The following is a 15,456-nucleotide window of genomic DNA, read 5'->3' as shown; positions in this document are numbered from 1 at the left end:
AATTAGTATGGTGCCTGCATTATTTATTTTGAAATGCTATATAATCTCTCAGCATCTGGAAATACCCACACTACATAATGTACCACCATAAACTATGTAAGTGTTGGAAAGGACTCTTCTATAAATTTTATCCAAGTGTAGGTGACATTGTATTCATCCTTTTAAAATCGCTTTATCATTGTGGGCATTCTCATTCTTTGATAAATAATCAACAAATCTTGGTAACAACTTTAGATAACAGATATTAAAATGGAATAAACCAAAATATTCATGAAAGTTTTTCTGAAACGTGACAGAACTATGTCATTACAGTGTTCTCCATTCTCATTTAAATCTTTTTGTTAACCACTCTGGCTATATTTCAAATGGAATTCCATTTGCATACAAGTACTTGATCAGAACTTAAGGCTGAGTGCATATGTCTATAAAGATATTTTGAGAAAATTATTTCGATTTTAGAACTTTGCTAGTTTGTGGTTATGCTGAGATAGGGAACCTCATTCCCAGCAGGAGACATCATGAAAGCAACTTTGTTAATATTTGTGAGGTGATGCCACTTGACAAATGTGGAATGATCAATGAAAAACTGCAAAATTTTCAAGCAGCTGTACTTAATGTTACGTCAAATTTATTTTATTATTTCAGTGTGAAAAATGGAGAGAAAAATCAAAGCATTTTATATGGTCACTTCCTAAAATAGCTTTGAATTTCCTATATACTTCTGTTTTAAAATGTCTGTCTTCCAGTCTTGTTTTGTCTTCTAGCTTTTATCCAAGACAGTATATTTGCCACAGATTCTCACTTTGGTTTGAGAGGGGGAAATGTTTTTGTTTTAAATTGACCTGAAACTATTTTTTTTTCATTTCAATCAGTGGCAAATTGAAAAGTCTACGCTCCACAGAATTTTCCTGGAGCAGAGTCTGTTAAGAACAGGTGGAAAAGGTATTCTCCAGCACACTTTATGTCATTTGTTGTATCTGTAATTAAAGATTTATTAAAAATGTATGTCAATTTGCAAACTGCTAGTTTCTAAAGATTCTTTAGATGTTAGTAGCTGGAAAAAAGTTTTTTATGCATTTTGCAACATCCATATATTAAACTTTTTAAAGTGTATATGTTAGACTTCATAAATTATATACTGAGAGAGAGAAGGAGGATGTATATTTGAATTTAGAGGATCATTAACTGAGCCCATAGCAGTTGCTTTATAACCCTTACAGCTGAGTTGTCTGAGAGAATGCTAATAGTTTCAGATTCTCAGCATATTTTTCTGATATTTATCTTAGAGATTTACTGAATTTGTAGCACAGAGAAGGAAAAAAAATTCTTGAGATTTTCTGAAAAGATAGCTAGATAGTTACTGAAATGGGTAGCATGTAAATAGGCTTTACTATTTTTGAACAAAGTTTGTGTTACAGAAAATTATGACTGCTTGTGGATCTATTTTTTCATTCTTTACTCACTGAAGTGTAAGACGAAGGCAAAAGCCATGAAAGTATTTACATTGGCACATACACCAAGAATCAGGAGATGATTTTTATACATATATCGCATGCTTTTGTTGATGATGCTTTGTGAAAAGGTTCACTACACATCCATAAAGAATTCTGTCATCAAACATAAGAACATATGAAGAGATTAATAATTTTATGTTAGATATTTCACCATTTTTTCTATGGAAACTTTTTGGAGGGATCGTCTTGATAGCCAGAGACTGAACTGTCCAGGAACACTTCTAAATGTTCATGCTTTGCAAAGCAATTGTTCTGGACAAGGTTATTTCGAATCTCTGCTTTAGCTATTGCAATTAGACTGTCTGTATTGTTCATACTTTCATGTGGCCCCAGGAGTGGGGGAGAAGAAGGGGAGGGAAGGAGTGAGCTGCTGTCTGGTTCTAAATTACTGACAGAATGGGGAGGAGGATCACAAGAATGTAAACCCCAGGGGTTGGGATAAGAACAGTCCAATAACTAAGGCGTAATATAAAACTACTACTACTACTACCACCAATAATGATGATAAGGGAAATAACAAGGGGAGAGAATATGAAACTAAAAAGGGAAGGGGAAAAAAATCCCAAACAATAAACAGCAGTGTTGAACAATACAATTGCTTTACCACCCACCAACCTATACCCAGCCTAACCCAAATAGCATTCTGGGCCTTCTGGGTGTCTCCTGTCAGTTTATATACTGGGCATGACTTGCTGTGTTATGGAATTCCCCTTTGGTTAGTTTGGGTCAGGTGTCTTGTCTCTGCTCCCTCCCAGCTTCTTGTACCAATCCTCACTGGCAGAGCTTGAGACTGAGAAGTCCTTGATCAGAGTAAGCATTCTTCATTCATTCAAAATACCAGCTGTGTGGTTCTGAGTTACTGGCTGGGCTTAAACCATGACACTTTGCAATAACTAAAACATTGGTGTGTTATCAGCATTGTTCTCAGACTAAAGCCGAAACACAGCACTGCGTCAGCTACTAGGAAGGAGAAAAAGTCCTGTTACAGATGAACCCAGAACACCCTTCATACTCCTGTCAAGAAGTCCAAATGTGCAAGTTACACACTTGAGGATTTATAGGTCAGACAATGACAAACAAGGAAAAAGGCTTTTTATTTTGTCAGACATTTTGGCTGTCCTTAGATCATGCTTTAGTATTAGTCACAGCATTTCACAGGTCTCTGGTATATTGCTTCAGTAAGGGAAGCAAGAATTTGTGCAGTTCTACATAATTTGTTGCTGATTTGTAGATGCATGTACACACAGAACTCCTAATTCATCTTGGACTGGTAGTAAAGACCTCAATTTCCAAATGAACTTCAACATTTTGGAATGGGTGGCTTGTTCAGAACATTTTCCAAGCATTCATCAGACAGGAAAATACATCAAATAGTAAGTTGTTCTCTTTAGATTACCAATATAAAAAACACAGAGATGGCTGCAATTTTCCACTCTCTTAAATGCATTTCTTTACACTCTTTTTTATTATCTCCTTCAGAGGACTTGACAGACAGAAAAAGAAATATCTCAATAAAAACTACCAGAAACGTCTAAGGAAAGAACTTTTGAGAAATATTTATGTGGTGAAATTTTGTCCAGATTCTTCTCCTAACCATGACAAACATGCATCTTGTGAAGGTACTTTTCCTTTTATAGAAGCTGATAGCATTTGACTTGCCTTTATGTAAATATTAAAGATAGGGGTGAAAGTCACATATTGATTAAAAAGAAGGAAAAAGAGAATAGTAATCATTTCATCAAATACCTTCTTAAGGTTCCTAGCTCTTTCTACAATGAAAAATAAAAAGAACTGAACATTAAAAAAGTGTTAAATCATTACCTTTTTGCTGTAAGTATATAGGTAATTTTAAAAGCAAATTCTCATATAATTGAAGGTGGGCTAGTTTAAAAGATTTTATTTACAGAAGTAGGTGCATTCCAATTTCTCTTCTAAATGTACCTATTGATCTGCCATTCTGTTTTCTTATTCCACAACAGCTGGAAATTTTCCCAGCTATCAGGAGCTGAATAACTTATCAGGACAGCTGTAATCAACATATAATCAGTTTTAAAGAAAACATGACAAGGGTGGATAAAAACAGTAAAAGGCTATTTTAAATGGCACAGTTTAATGCTAATGACTGATGTTACTCAGCTACAAATTACTCTTCGAATTTAAAGTAATTCCTTTTTTTTTTTCAAAGAGTTTGATGTAGCATGTTTAAGAACTGACAAGCAGTTTCTTCCTTACATGACAGATTTCATCATTTACACAAATGAGATATGTAGGAATTGGTGTTGTACTGCTAACAAAGCAGCTATACAGTTTTGAAAAAGAGTAAGACGATCTTTAGTAGGATTTTTCCTTTTTTTTTTTTTCAAAAGGAATATAAGAATACATAATCACATTACGAGAATAAGTAACACTAAAGGAAATCAAAGACTGTATGTTGTATGCAATGTGTTTGGGTAGCTGAGACTTGCATGTTAGAAGACCAGTGTGGTCCCTCCTGGGTATGTTTTGGTTTCAAAATAATTTTCTCTGTCAAATAATTAATATGTGCTAGCAAGACTAAGTTCAGCACATGCAGCATCACATGTGTTGCAATTAATTGGGATGAGAAGATAATATGGACTGAAAATAATCAATTTGAGCTGCCAAAGCTGATCACTTAAGCCAAGTGAAAAAACCACAAGCAGCTTTCTTCCATAGCTTTCATACACACAGGTTTTCCTGCTTCTGTGGTCTCTTTATGTTTCAGCTACCAGTAGCCAAGTTTCATTGATGTGAATATTTTTGAACATTTATTTGAGTTTCCTGAGCAAACTTGGTAGAAGAAACACTAAAATTAATTGGAAGCAAATGATAATGTTGGACATACTAGATCAAGTTAAATCTAGGTAAACTAGATAAAATTAAAGAATATTTGGAATATTTAACATTGAAATTTGGGTGCTATCAAAAAGCTGTTTGCAACTGATCTGTGTTTACAAGAAAAAAAATCCTTAGTCATTGAAAGCTGTGGAATGACAAAACATAAAGTACATCTATTCAGATTAACTTGCAAGGATAACACAAAAACAACAGCAAAACCCCTCTCCTTTCAATTTATACCCTTTCCTGTCCCAGTTAAATAATCATAGAATCATAGAATCGTGGAATCACAGAATCATAGAATGGTTTGGGTTTGAAAGGACCTTAAAGATAATCTGGTTCCAACACCCCTGTCGCAGGCAGGCACACCTTCAACTAGGCCAGGTTACTCAAAGCCCCATCCAGCCTGACCTTGAACACATTAAGGGATGGAGCATCCACAAGTTCTATGGGCAACTTCTTCCAGTGTATCACCACCCTTACAGTAAAGAATTTCTTCATAATATGTAATCTAAATCTACCGTCTTATTCTCTTTTGTCCTACTTCCTCTTCTAAAAATTTCCTCTCAGGCATTCTTGTAGTCCCCCTCTAGGTACTGGAAGGCTGCTATAAGGTCTCCCTGGAGCTTTTTCTTCTCCAGGCTGAACAAGCCCACCTCTTTCAGCCTGTCTTCATAGGAGAGATGCTTCAGCACTCCAAACATCTTCACTGCCCTCCTCTGGACTTGTTCCAACACTTCCACATCCTTCTTATGTTGGGGGCCCTAGGGCTGAACACAGTACTACAGGTGGGGCTTCATGAGAGCATAGTAAGGGAGGAAAATCATCTCTCTCGACCTGATGATCACGATACTTTTTGATGCAGCCCGGCATACAATTGGCTTTCTCGGCTGCAAGCACACACTGCTTATATTGAGCTTCTCCTTGATCAACACCCCTCAAGATTTTCTGCTCAAGGCTACTCTCAATCCACTTTCTGCCCAGATTGTATTTGTGCTTGATTAGTGAAACCTATGCTGAGGTTTAAAGCAGATTTACCTTAGTAATAAATCCTTCTAATAATATTATCCTTTAGAGCAGAGGTTAGATAGTATGACAGCAAGAGCTATAGAAAAATCTTTAAAGGGTGTAAAATTTTAAGGATAAATTATTCATTGTAAATTATTTGTTCTAACCAGTTTTTACTCCACTCTCAGATGCTTTACCCCTACATGATGATGTCAGAGATAGGATATAATCAATAGAATAAAGTATCTAAATAAAATATAGAATAAAATTATGCTCTTCATATGGAGGTTTCTCTAGACACAATTTTTTTCACTCTCCTGTGGTACAGGCAAGATAATAGGAAGTATATTTATGTTAAATATTCTGGCAGGGGGGTTGGAACTAGATGATCTTAAGGTCCTTTCCAACCCTAACGATTCTATGATTCTATGATTTTAATGATTTCTACATAAGTTTTTAAACAAATATTTGAAGGCTTTTATTTTTTGACCCCAAAATAAATCATAGCCCATTTTTTATTTTGAAAATTTAGTGGAAATATTTTCCTTTCTCCTTTTATTTCATCCTGTCCCATATGTATCTAAGGCATGGAAAGAGAAAAAGCAATGTACAACATACTCAGTGTTACTCGAATCATTCTTTTATAGTCTAAAAATGCACTGGAGCTGAAAATTCTAGTGGTGTCCCTTCTGAAGCACATTAGGAGGCAAAAAATCAGTTTCATTTCAGTTAAAATTCTGCTACTGATAGAGAATGATTACGTTCACTTCAGGTGTTGCTGGTCCCAGTGCTTCCAAGGCTACACTCTTTCAGGTACAATATAGAGTAATAGTAATGGAAAAGAATAGCTGCTGATACAAAATTAGTTATGGGACAGGTCCATAGGAAGCAAAATCAAAAGCAGTCCGACAAATTTCATGTTGGTGTTGCTTATCTAAGGTTGAGATGGAGGAAAATCTGAAGGAAAGACTCAGCAGAATGGAAGAAACAAAGTGGACTTCAAGAAATAGTGTGAGTGGACTTGGGCAGAGTAAGGTAGGCATGAGAAGAAAGAAAGAATATATGAGACAGGTGATATAGAGGTCAGGAAATTAAAATGTGACATTTATGGTACAAGAAGTCATTGCAAGAAAAGAGAATGACACTTTAGACTTATCTGAAGATAAACAGAATTTTTATTGAGCTCTTTGCAAAGGGTTGACCAAAACCAGGAATACACAGCCAGAACCAAATTCTACAGCATCCAGCTCTACACAGATTTGGATTCCAGAGGCCAAGGCACCTGCTGACATTAAATTATTAAGTGCTATCCTGGAAAATCACCATTTGCTCAAATAACACACTGCTAGAAAAGGTACATTGACAACAGGTCTTGTATGGTTTGCATCAAAAAATCTGTAGCGATGTGTTTGATTAATGTTCAGGTCAATGGTTTTAGAAAAATATTTTTGGCATATACTTGTTTCACTGTGTTTGCTTAAATGAATCTCTAAATTAGCATTAAATAAATAAAACAGTCATCTGAGTAGATACTATTATCATTGGGCTTGGGCATCAGATGTCTGCTAGAGTAAAATCACAGCTTCACCAAGATTTACTAGTATTCTAAACTAAATTAAAATCTCACTTGTATATACTACCTGCAGCAAAAGTTACTGCTGAAACTCCAAAGTTCGATAAATATTGGAAAAAAATTCTGAGCCAATTTCTGCTTGGCTTTTCATGAAATGGATAAAGAGGGAACACATAAGACTTTTTCTGTATGTATATGATGGATATTAAAGAGAAAAAATAGCCTATTGTTTCAGGGATTCTCAATGATGCACACTGTAATTGAACACATTTCTTTCAATACGTTTCTTAAACTACCAAGTAGGTCTTTTTATATGGTATGTGGTGTTGTTTAGGCAGGCTTTGTGATCTCTCAGTACCAATGAAAATGTTACTGTGCTAAGTTTCATTAAATTCCCATGTCTTAGTGCAGAGCTGAAAAACAAATGGCCTGATATTAAAATTATTTGTGCATTAAAAGTTAAGTGCTTGGTAAGATTTGAGCATGAAAATTTCCATAGATTTAATTACAAAGTAAATGTCAAATGCTTTTAATGATAATCTAGAAAGGGAGGTGTAGGGGCAGGACCTCAAAGCAGCCACACTACAGGGATTGCTAAGAGACCCGAGGCACACACTCAGAAAACAAAGAATGCACATTCTAATTTTCAGCAGCAGAGAATTGAATGAAGCTTTCCATTGTCCCAAATAATGTTCTAAGTGTTGAACTATCAGTTAAAACACTGGGTTTTGTGTCCTTGATAGTCATGGCAGAGAAAAATTACTGAAATAGTTTCTGCAGGCAAGATAGGTTAATGAATTAACTTGGATAGATTTAAACATGCTATATATATCAAACCACACAGTCCTGAAAAATTTTAAAGATACTTCTGTAGACAGTAGACTACTTGTAAGCTTCAGTGTTAGAAACTGAAGTGCAATTAAGCCTCAGATGACTTCAAGCCGAGATGATAGAGGAAGAAATGTTCCACAGATATCTTTGTGTTTATGAAATGGTATGAACCTGGGAGAGTCTATGGATCTAATTTATAAGGGCCCTATTCATGGTTGCATGACTGTGGTGGAAAAGGACTTGAAGTCAGATCCAAATACAAGACTAACTTTAAGACTCTAACATCATCATTACATCCATATTCAGATTTTCTTCAAGTTGTTATTCATCACATGCCTATATACCTTATATATGCATAGTCCCGTGTATAGTCCCATACATAGTCACATACGGAAAATTCCACTGTCACATTGTGGACACAATAAATTCTAAGGTTTATGGAGGAAAGGAATTTCAGATATCTTGTTGCATATCCTCAGTGGTGAGAATATCTCTTTTTCTTGATGACTTTTGTAATCTCAAACTTTGATATATGCACAAGAGATTCAGTGTATGAAAAGATAGGCTGGATTTTCTAGATAAAAAAATCATTCGGGTGTTTTGTGGTAAATAATAAACTTGGGTTCCTGACTGAGGGTGTACTGTACAGACTAAGGAATAAAACCAAGAGTCTGAAGAGATATAGCAGTCTACTACGTGCTGCCTTCAGATGTGCTTGGGTTTTAAAAACGCAGTACATGCATGACGAATACAAAGATCTAGCCAGGCAGAATGAACAGGGTAAATAAATGGGATAGATAAAACAGAAACACAATATGCCAGTGATTTACTGCATCATGCTGGAAAGTTACCGGCAGACCGAAAGTCTGATATCAGAATTCCTTGGTTGTCAATACTAGCTTTTTTTTCCTCTAAGTCAGGTACACAATATAGCCATCTGACATAAATCCCCAGGACAGACTTCTGAAAAAGACATTATAGAGTGAATGTGTTAGCAAATGTGATTCTAATTTGCCTCTTATTATGAAAGTCAGATACTCTTAAATACCTCTCTCCAGTATGAAAGAGCAAATAATTATTTTGATCAACTTATCTGGGAGATAAATTGTAAAAAAATACCTAGGAACATAAAAATACAGAAAAATACTCAGAAATAGGCAGGTTATAAGTGATATAGACAGGACAAACAAGGATATCACTAATCCTCAAAACGAAGTCCTATGTTTCCAATTGAACTGAGCATTTCCTATTTTCTATTAAACATCCAACGGCCACAGCATTTGCAGTGTTTTGCATTTTTTCATTTCATTCATGCAACAATGTACTGGAATGGACTATCATCAGTATTATTTCCAGTTTTTGAAGAAAAAGGACAAGGTGGAGATATTAAGTGACTTGTATAAGGCTTTTAGCAAGTCTGTACAAGAATTAGGATTACAATTTGAAGATCTTGACTTCCTGTATGATATTCAGTAGTCTAGACCACGACATTCTTCAAATCCAATTTCAAACTCTTATAAAATAATAGAGGAAACAAAAGGGAGAAAAAATCTAGTCAAAATAATGCTACCAGAAGTTTTCTTGAAATAGTCCATCTATGAGTCAACTGTAGCTATTCCATGAGCCAGAATGATTGGATGCTACTCTTAAAAAGACATGACAAATTTACCAAAATAATCATTTTACCTTAAGAATCATTTGAAAAAATAATTCATATCAGCCTAGTTGTGTTTAATGTCATGTGTTCCCAAAACCAGTATGTAACAGAGGTTTGGAACGAGAACTGTGTGGTAGGAGAAGCACCTAACCATGCCATGGTTATCCTTATTAGAACTGTTTTTTAAAAAGAAAATGGCTTTAAATTATAAAGCATTAAAACAATTCACTGGTTAAATTTCAGAAGATGTTGTACTTTGGGACTGTAAACTCCCTTGAAAACAGAGAAAACTGAAGTCTATTAGAAAGGTTGGAAATATGAAAATTATAGTAGGAGACTGTCTTACTTGCCAAGGCTCATTTAATCCTTGCAGTGATACGAAGCTGAAGAGAAAGCAAAACAGAGGAAGCAACACTGCCAAATAAGACCAAGCAATCCTAGTGAACATAAGATTAGCTTGAAATGTCATATGACAGCAAATATAGATGTGATATTTTTAGATAATCCATAGTATCACTATGTCACTAAATGAAAAGAAGAACCGAAGTCTTCCAACTTTTACTTTCACTATATCTAAAAGTGAAGGCTGAAAACATTTAGGCCACAGAAACTGTAGAAAGTCAGAAATGCATTAAAAATTATAAAAAAGCCAGCAGGAATGACTGATGAGGAAAGATTAATATAGCTTGCTGCATGAATGGTAAATGGTGACTCAGAGGAGATGATATAGCTGGCTACAAATAGATCTGATCAAAATATTGGAAGTGAAGGGAAAAGTCACCAACTTTTGTTCGATTTTTTCTTAAAAAAAAAAATTAAAACAAATTTTAAAATCTTGTTCAGCGACTGACAGCACACAAAAGCCGCACATCCCAAGATGAAAAGTTTTCATCAATACTTTGGATAGGCATATTCAAAGCATAACTTGCAACCAAGACATGTTAAAGATAAGTATGAAAGTTAACCCTTTATTTGTTTGCTTTTCCTTGGTGTCAAAATATCCTGGTTGTACTCTCTCTCCTGGAGACATTTTAAAAGGTGAGGCATTACCTGAGAGATATATTGAAGGTCCCATTCTGGAATTTGCTAAGTGATCTCAATATCCGCGTCTCTCAGGTATTCCCTGTAAGGGCATATCTCTTCGTAGGGTTAGACAGTTCAGTAATGAAACTTCTTTATTTCAAAATCCTCTTCACTTTAAATCCCAAATAAGTCTATTTATTTATTTATTTATATATTTAGTTGGTTGGTCGGTTTTAATGTTTTTCTCATGAATCTGATGTATTATTTATGCAGCTGTACTGGTATGCACTATCATAAGTAATTTTTTTTTTTTCCATCCTAGCCAACAGATGGTCTGATTTTACAATTGATAAATAGAGAAAGTGTTGTACTTAACATGGGTTAAATATGGGGGGGGGGGGGGGGGGGTACTCATATGGGGGTCCCCATGACTGAGTGCTCATCAAAAAATTATATTAGGGAAATGTGTTTTTTCACAAAATTATGTAGAGTTATTTTCTATATCCTGAGAACAAAGAGCATGTGAAGGGCAGGAAAAATCCTTATAACTCTTGACAGGTTTCATTTTCTTCTGCCCGTTTGGGTAAGAAAAGATCCCAGCATTATGAACTAGTGCAGGGCAATAAGAATGTGTAGCTTCTGTCCACATGAACAGACCTCAGACCTTCTCCTCTTTTCTCTCCCTCCTTGGGATTTTGGATACATTTTATTCACGCTCCTCAAAAAGAGAGTATTTGCCTCTTTGAGAGAGTGACAACAGATGAAGTGTGATCTGCTACATCATTTTAATTTTTATTCCTTCATTTTCTACAAAATGTGGCATAGCAAGTATTGATGTATTTTGTCATTTATACAGCTCCAGATATGCTTGCTTGAAGGGAACATTGTGTATAGGCATGGTGTGTCAACCTCTTCTCCAAAATAATTGAAAGGAAAATTTAAACCTAAACCATACAAAATAAAAATAAAAAGGCAGAATATCTTAGGGAGAGAGAGGAGAAGCAGATACTTTGACTTTAATGAGGACTGGAAAAGCCCAGAGTATTTTGATGTGGATTTAACTAACAAACTTGTGAATAACTTTTTCTTTATTTGTGTGACCTAGATATACTAATTCATTAGAAATTAATTTAAAATAGAAAGAAGAAAAGCATTTTCCAAGGCAAAGTATATTTTATGTGATTGATAGCTTCCTGTTTCTCTCTCTCTTCTCTCCCTCTATCCCTCCCCCTACCACAAAATATTCAATATTCTTATTTCCAACAGGTATGTAACATTCTATAGGGTTTTTTCAAGGACTGATTTAATGGAAATAAAATAGTTTTTAATGAAAGCTTATTAAAGGAATTAACATGAATATTGAATTTTCTCCCTAAATATTAGTCATGCAAGATAAATCTATGCTTTAAAAAATTTAACCTACAAAAGAACACTTCCAGGTTTTAAATGTCTTAAATTTGTCTGCAACACTACAAAAGTATTAATGTTGTCACTGCTGCTAAAAAGTAATTTGAAAATATATTGTGGCATTATTTTTTTTCTCAATGAGCATTTTAAGATTTATCAATTCTTAAACCTTATGGATACTAAGTCACAGTCAAGCTCAGCTATTAAAGCAATGACTGAATCTTGATATTTACAAAAGTTCAGCTATAAACTGAGGCTGGATAATAAAATGTCAAAGAGAAATTTCTTGGAAATAATGAAGAGAGCAAAACCCCATGTGTTTTTGATCAGAGATTGACCATGTGTTATAGCGTTCCCTTTTGTCCATCTAAGGACCAATACCACAATGTTTGATGTTTGCCAGGATGCCCAAATGTCCTAGCAATTAATTTCATATAGGCTTTACTTTTTTCACTGTGGATTTCACTGGGGAGACAGACATCACTATCCAACCACACATCTATTTAGGTCTTTCTCTGTCTTTCTTGGAAGGATTTGTAATTATCAGACATGTACTATGCATCTTACTGCGCAAGCTATATTATTGTAAATAGTAAAATTAAAATCTGAAATTTAAGGGTGCTTAGAATAAGCTGCCAGTGATGAGAATTTTCATATCTAAAAATCTTTCTCCACAGAATTAGTCTTCTGATTTCACACAGATCTAATTGAGAGTGTTGATTATTTTCTAGCTCAGCTCTACACATGATCTCAAACTGTATTTTTCTGCATGTGGGGATGAAAGCATGTTTCATTTTCCCTAACATTTTCTTGTAAATATAAGTACCTGTAAGTTTGATATTAAATCTCTCTCAATATAAATATTATGGTTCTAATCTCTCTACAGAAAACATTTAAGATTATTTTTAAAGATTTTTCAGTGTTCTTGTTTCAGTTTTTCCTCAGTAGAACCTTTTGCCTAAAGTCACGACAAGTAATATTTAGTTTATTCAAATACATACACTTTTCCTATTTGCTTTAAAGAAGAAAACATTTTATTTACAAAAGAAAGCAAAATAGCTCTAGAATAAAAGCATATAAATATGTAGAAGCTCCTGAAAGAATCACAAAACTTTTTGAAGGCAAAATTTTATCGGAGATTTTAATTCTACCAGAATTGTTACAGGTTGGCCTCATTGTTCTATTCAGAATAGCAAAATTAATAAGGATAACTTCAGAGACAAATTTTCAGTATTCAGTAGAAATTTAACTGGACTGATGAGTTCCAATCAGTCTTTTAAGATGAGAAATGTTTGTACAACTAGGAAGATAGTGAAGTGAATTAATCGTTCTCAAAATCCCTTGAAACAGGTTAAGTCCTCAAGTACTCATATGTCCCAAATTGTTTTGCAGTTTGTCCAAAATGCTGTCTCTTCAAAGAGAAATTTTGTATTGTACAGTGAAAAGTCATCAGTAAAATGCATAAGCAGCAAAGGGAGCAGAGGTCCAATAAGACCATCTTGGTCCTTTCTTGCCCCTACCCTCCAAAGAAATGCATTGGAGTTACTGGGATGTAGAATCTGAGAACTTGCTCCCGTTTCCTTTGCTTCAAGTCCTGTGCTGTTTCCTGCACTGGGACACAGCAAAACTGTAAAAGGGATTGTTGTCTTCACTATTCTGGAGTTATACATGGCACCATAGGAGGAACATCTGTGAAATGGGAGATGTGAGTTCAAAAGTTCATCTTATGGAATGAAGATGAGTTTCACAGCCATAAAGCAATGCTGGTGGTTAACTGAACTTCATCAGGAAACCCTGTAAAAGTGAAGGAAGCTGGAGTTTAAAATTTGCCCCCCTTTTCAGCACTTCAAATTGACTGGATTAGACTTCTCACATGTGTGTGCTGGATAATAGGAGTCTTATTTGGTCATTTGCATTTTTATTCTTGTTTAACATGTTAGAAACTTTAATGTTTAAAACAAGCTTGCAAACCTTAGTCTTTGAATTGGAGATTCTACGTAGTAATAGAAATGGTCTAATTTATAACTTTATAACTTCTATATTCCAGTATACTAAGACTTAAACTAATTAGTTCTAAGTAGAATAATTGTCAGCTACAGCACAAAATAATGCTGTATATAATGAGGTGTATTGAATAAATAAATATGATGAAGTGTATAGACAGCAAGATCTTATTTGTAAAACATTTAAGCATTTTTTAAGATGTGTTTGGCATATAGAGGATTCATTTTACCAGAAAGGATCTCTGCAGAATAGGAAATTAGCAAGATACCTTATTAAAGGCTGAAAGGAAATGAAATGATTTCAGATATGTTTCTTTCACTGTTTCATTTATTCTATGGTTGCATGAGTTACAATGTTTGTGATTTTACTGATAGCTGAGAGCAGATAGGTATAATTCAGTATTCACAGAAGCATATTTTAAGTGAGGCATAAAACTTACCAGAAGTTCTTTATCATTTTAAAGAAGATTCCATGTATCTTTGATTTTTTTTATGAAATATTCACAATAGTATTATCCATTGACCAGCAAGACAATCAAATCTCAATTATTTACGTTACGATTGTTCTCACCCTCCGAATTTCTGCAGCACATTTTTCTGATTGCTCATTTCAATATGAGAGAACCCACCAGACAACTCTGTGTTATAAAAATATTGTAAATTTGCATTGCAAAGAACAAATACAAGAGAAAAACAGTCAGTGTCCTATTCAAAGTCCATTTAAATTAGTGGATAGTAAAACTGGGCAAAAATAAGGGTTTTGTGAAATAGAAAAAGGAACAGTTCACTAATTCCCTTGTTAGATGGCTAAACAATTGAGGAAATACAGAATGTATTACTCTGGTGTTTGGAAAACAATTGTGGTGGTAATAATTGAAGAGTTTTGTTGATGTAATTTTCATGCAAGTTTTGTCTGGCAGAAGATTTTCTTTAGATTTTGTCCCCTTGTTTCTAATATTAGTGTGTTGATTGTGCTCAAACATACCAACTGAGATCACATAATTGTGTTAGGAGGTATATAAATATACATTAAGAGACAGATATTAGTCAAAAAAAGCAAATCTGAAGTCTAAAAAATGGAAACAGAGGCACAAAAAAGTATCTTTCTGAGAGTCATACAGAAGGCTAATGGAAGGTAAAGTTCTACCAGCCAAATCTACTGCTTTCTAGACCACTGTTCTTGTGAGACACTACCTCTCTGAGTTTATAAAATCATTTGAGCTACACAGCTGATAAACATACACAGACAATGTTAAAAAGATGCTAAGAATTATTTAAGGACAGATACAGCTTTTTTGCTGGATCTTCACAAAGGTGAGCACAGTACTGTTCCATGTAAAGTTTTCCCAACAGAAATGGTATTTGCACACTGTGGATCTTGGCAGCACAGGAAAAGCCAGTTATTTGACTGCATTATCTTTTAATTTTATTCCTAGCTCCTCTGCTATGTTAACTTTTCAGTTTGGGTCATTACGCTATTTAAGCTAACATGGTGATGCTATTGCCACTTTAACTCCTGTGTAAATAGAGGTATATGTAAGATTATAGAATTGGAGAATGGTTAGGGTTGAAAGGTCCATAAAG

The 15,456-nt window shown here is 34.6% G+C and overlaps 1 protein-coding gene across 8 annotated transcripts in view; it reads left to right on the top strand.

The window, feature by feature from the left end:
- The window catches only part of RALYL (RALY RNA binding protein like), a 391,262-nt gene that overhangs the window by 175,098 nt on the left and 200,708 nt on the right, over window positions 1–15,456 (top strand). The window contains exon 1 of one of the 8 annotated variants that reach the window (XM_061448231.1): window positions 864–942. The exons of the other annotated variants lie outside the window; for them this stretch is intronic. The gene's annotated coding sequence lies outside the window, so the exon portion shown is untranslated. Of the gene's footprint in view, window positions 1–863; window positions 943–15,456 lie in introns of those variants that run through there. 8 annotated transcript variants of the gene reach the window in all.

This window comes from Pezoporus flaviventris, unplaced genomic scaffold, assembly GCF_033815535.1.
Source record: "Pezoporus flaviventris isolate CSIRO_AGI_PZ_B2104156 unplaced genomic scaffold, CSIRO_AGI_Pfla_v1 ptg000007l, whole genome shotgun sequence".
In the NCBI taxonomy this organism is placed as follows: Eukaryota; Metazoa; Chordata; class Aves; order Psittaciformes; family Psittacidae; genus Pezoporus; species Pezoporus flaviventris.
Note: the sequence above shows the minus strand (reverse complement) of the source record. Positions and strands in the feature narration are given on the sequence as shown.